Source organism: Mchenga conophoros, linkage group LG11 (genome assembly GCF_057382185.1).
Source record: "Mchenga conophoros isolate Kocher_MC1m ecotype Shallow Benthic linkage group LG11, M_conophoros_male_GT1.1, whole genome shotgun sequence".
Lineage (NCBI taxonomy): Eukaryota > Metazoa > Chordata > Actinopteri > Cichliformes > Cichlidae > Mchenga > Mchenga conophoros.
The window spans coordinates 28,446,287-28,451,511 of NC_140536.1; positions in this window are offsets into that span (position 1 = coordinate 28,446,287).

Here is a 5,225-nt window from a genome sequence, read left to right on the forward strand (position 1 = left end):
CTCTCTCCCAGCTCCTGATACGGTATCAATGACCTTAGTTCAGTACAGCGTGGTCACACTGGCCTGACCAGAATCCTATTACTGACACCCTTCATGTGTAACATTACTGAGCTGTGTGTGTGTGTGTGTGTGTGTCTGTATACATGCGTGACATTGCCCTTTCCCGAGCAACAATAATATTATCAGAAGTGCATAGCAGACACACACACACACACACACACACACACACACACACACACACACACACACACACACACACACACATAAAAAACAATAAACAGCTATATGCTCTTAGTACTTAAACCTGCTGCCACACACACACACACACACACACACACACACACACACACACACACTTACTTTCCAGAAATATTCTATTCTTATTATTGCAGCTCCTCTCTCTAAGGTTATTAATCCCCTACATCAGGGGGTTTGAAACATCTCTGTCTAGAAGCCAAACTCATTAAAACTGCATTCATGTGGGTACTGACCAGAAAAAAAGCCCTCTGAAACAATCTGTGATTCCATTCATGGCTTAAACCAGAAGAAAAGTTAGTATGGTCTCTACATTTGCTTTTCATTTCTCCTCACACACACACAAAGTTTTAAACCAACACCACGGTTTGGATGTCTAAAAAACATTATTTGCTTTCATTAAACACATTTAATGTGGATGAGGAGCATCTGCTCAACTACCTCTGAGGGCTGCAGTGGGTGGGCTCTGCTACGATTATGTAAATCAATAGCAAGTTTGCCAATACCGACCGTCATCTGGAGGGCAGTTACACTCCTCTATAAATCAAAACCAGGAAAAACAGCCTTTATGATGACCTTAATGATTGTATAGGGTAATGATACTATTCTGTTAATCTCTAATCACTACCTGTTAGTCTAACACAGTGCTGTCAAACTCTGGGGAGGGCCCACAGCCACTTTGTTAATGACTGATAAATATTGGGGGAGGGTGGACGTGGCCTTTTATGAATGTTTGATGAAGAGCATAGCACAAAACTAGCCATTAAGCTTTAAGAGCTATAGACTGAAGAAATTATACAGCACAAGCAGCGTTTTGTTTCTTTTAGGGATTTTCTTAGGCCTTTGGGAATGCCTGGCATCCTCCAGTTGCTAGGGAAAAATGTTTATTCCCTGACCATGGCTGTAGGCAAAATCACTCCCAAAGAGGGTGCTGCACAAGTAATGTCCTTTTGATTCCTTTGGTTGCTGGCAGATTGCTAAGGTCTCTCGTAGATTGCATGGGAGGTACCAACTTGTCTCCAAACGATCACTAGCTAACTCAAGAAAGTGAAATTTGAAAAACTGAATATGTATGATGTAAATGTAGAAAATTCAGCTTCAGACTAAAATTTGTCCATTATTTGTGAAAGTAACATGTTTCAAATTGTGCAACTTTTACACTGAAGGTTCTGTTTCAGCTTTGCTCCTGCTCTACTACTGCTTAGCGAGTAATTAGTGAATGTTTGCAGGAAAGATGGTATCTTTTACACAAATTACAGCCAACCTCGGCAAAAAAGACGGGTATTCCTAATATAGCAAAGTATAACTCTTTGTGACCAATTTCACCTGGTACCAGCAAGAAACCCCCGGCAACCACTTGCCAACGAGTTGGGGAATACACATTTTTCCCTTGCAACCTGTGGTTACTAAGCAGTTGCCAACTTTTTTCTAGGCCTATGTGACTGGGACCTTAATACAGTTGGTAAATTCTTGAAGATCGTTCATGAATTTACCAAAGCAGCTGCTAACAGCCTAAAAATTTAAACAGTTTTTTCTCTTATGTATCAGTTTCCATATGAAGAAAGATGCTATATGAACAACAAAGCATCTCCTTCACAGGCCTGATTAAGGTTGACTTTAAGCAAAAAAAATATATATATACATATATAAAAAGGTTCCCACTTTCTGAGATCCTACATAAATTGCTGCATCCACCCTATGGTTGCATATGATATGTTTGCTAAGGAGGGAACTAACTAGCTAGGAGCCATGTTGCTCTGATTAATATTCAGCGTGTACAGAATATTAACACTTTGTGGGAAAAAGCAGTGACAAATGCATATATTTGAATGAGAAACCTAATACATTCAGGCAAAGGCCAATAAAAATGAACAGAATCCTGGAAAAATACCTCATGGGTCACACGCAAAGCTTCTTATCTGACCATATATTATGTTCCAGCATATAGAGCCAATGTAGCAGTTGTCAAATTCAACAAGGTTGGCTGATTTTTCTGTGAATTATTCACAATGATTAATGGTCTTATTACTATAGCTGGCCCTCCCTCCTCCTCAAATGCACACAAGAGAGATACAAGTATCCGATTAGAGCAGTAGAAATGAGACGAAAGAGGAATAGTGTAGAAAATAGAGGGTGGGACAAGATGGAAAGGAAAGACTGGAGATGGGGAATGGCTGACAAAACTAACAACGCAAAAATGATGTGGGTTGCAGTGGATGTGAGAATCCTTATTTAACTGATTGATGTCTTTTCAAACCGTATACAGCAGCTACGCTGTCTTTTAATTTTTAGACCAAATAAATGACGAACAAGCTTTTCACCCCAAATCTGCCTCATACTGGAACAAAGCAAGAATGAACGTGAACGCAGGCAGAAAAGATAAAAATATTCACGTCAAGGGGTTTGAAAAATTATACAAATTATTGCTGAATCAGCAGTGATGACAACCATTGTATATGCAGTGTTTAGTCTTTTAGTCCCTTTATTTTTGGCAGCTTTTGATTAATAATGCCACATCGAGACAACAATCCAGGAGCATGTTCTTTTAGTTTAGTTGGTTGATGCACATACTTCAGTTGAGTACTAGAAACAGTTTTCAATGGATGATGATGATAAAAAGTTGGAGTCTATTTGTGTTCATTTCTTTCTGAGTACAATATGTACCGTACACCTCCAGTGTTCAATGTCCAATTTCACAACACATAACTGCTCAAATTAATTTCAATATGGTAGCTAAGTACTTGAAGTCATCAATTTTATTTTCAGCTGATGGTATTCTTGAGTAACACTTGCTAAATTTCACTTTTATAGTGGCTGGAAGTTAGAAAGCAGCCATTATGGGCTTAAGTGTAACTTTAAGTTAGCTGTAAATCCACAAAGACCAGGTCAGCAGACCACAGCCCATCTTTAAAGAGAATCTGTTGGAACTTACAACAAAAAATACTATCTGATTTATTTCTAATGGAGTCTTTGCACAGCTACATCAGAAGCTGGGGTCCCATCACCTGAAAAATCACACTTAAACCTCTGTTTCAATTGTTACAACATTTTTTGTGTACAAGGGGTCAGTGATGCAAAGTAACACTCAATCATACGTCTCAAAGAAGTGGTTCTTCTGGGGTAAAACAGCATCTGTTCCTTCTGTTTGCATGATATGATATGGCATTTTCATGGTTTGCTGAGCACAAACTGCCATGTAATTGCTCAGCTTTCTTCCTATCAAATGCAGTGACCCCTGTTGATGGCGACTGCCTACACAAATCCTTGTGAGACAAGATGCTACCATTTGCAAAACAACTGATCTACATTTGTATTAGGAATAATATTATAGTGGATAAGTTTAAAACTACCGACGCTCAGGAATATGAAATTAATATGCACAGTAAATTGTTTTAACACATACTACAGGACATGCTAATTATAAATGATGAGAAACAAAAAGCTGTGCTTGGTAGTGTAACTTATATCCTTGCATTCAGTGACCCTGCGAAAAGTTGTAGTTTGTGAAAGTGTAGCACAAATGGAGAAGCAACATTACTGCAGTACAGAACAGATGCTCAGAGGACAGGCATCAGCAGAACAGACATGCAGACTTACTAGGACGAGGAAAAGTACAGAACTGGTCTCATTTATGCTAAACAAGAAATAACAATCTATTTTTTCCTCTTTTATAGTTGTTCTCCAACCTCCTACTCTAATTTTTTATATATTTCACCCTCATTCATATTTTTGTCATCAATTATTTATCATTATTTATATAAAAACAGAGGGATTAGCATAACTCTGAAGCAGAATATGACAGAAAAGTCATCTAAGTTCCTATTTTTCCCGTCTACCACTACTACACTCACAGAACAATCAGAACAAACTATTTATAACTATTTACTATTAAACCATTAAACTATTTACCTTTACCCTTTGAGTCTAATGAAAGAAACCAGCAACGTTTCAATTAAGTTTTTTCTCTCTCTCTCTCAGCAGGGTCCGTTAAATGCCTAATGATACTCAGCCTCGATATACAGCAAAACTCTTCTGTTAAATAAGTTAACATCTGGACATCAAGTTAGCCTGCAAAGACTTCTTCTATTCAAAATCGTTAATTTATGGTTTAAATTTAAGGAGACTTATGGAGGACAAAAAAAGCTCACTGGGGGAGGGGGAGACAAAGTCACTGCTATACTTACATTTTATTTCTTTAGGTTTAGTCATTTTTTTAAAAAAGAGCTGCCTAACTCAAGCTACTGCATACAAAATGCCCCAAAATATAATCTGTATAAGACTTGAAAGCAATATATTACTACAGGGAGGGAATTAAATCTTCAGGGTGTAACTACTCAACACTGCTGCAAATAAACTTTTTTTGTTCTCGCTGTGGAACAAGAATAGTTGCAGAACTTTGGTTTGCAAAAAGCTGAACTCAAACTACTGAGAATCGTGGATGGATTGTCAGACAACAACATAAACAACAACAAATAAGCCCCTTAAATCATTTGAGGCATCCAACATTATCTATTTATCTTTATACACTCAGTGACCACTTATTTAGCATCTTTTTGGATCCCCCTTATCCTTCAGAACTGCACTATATCTGTTAAGAAGACGATAAATAAAATCTCACATGAACGGTTAAATGAACTGAGGCATGAAAGAAAGGATGTTATGGAGGGATTACATTAGACAGTTTAAGAAGGTGAGAGGGAGCTGCAAAGTGACAGTGGGGAGGTGAGACAGATACAGACATATAGCACAAATGAGTCAGAGAGACACGGATGCATGGAAGACGAGGTTGTTGTGAGTGGAAAGGTGTGATGCAAAGAGCAGGATAAGTCTCTAATTAGTTTTTTCATATCAAACTTCAGCCTCTCGCTGTGACCTTAATAAACAGATGATATGCGCGCGCGCACACACACTCACACATGCACGCACATCCATTCCTTTGTGCACACACTCATTCACGCACACACACCAAC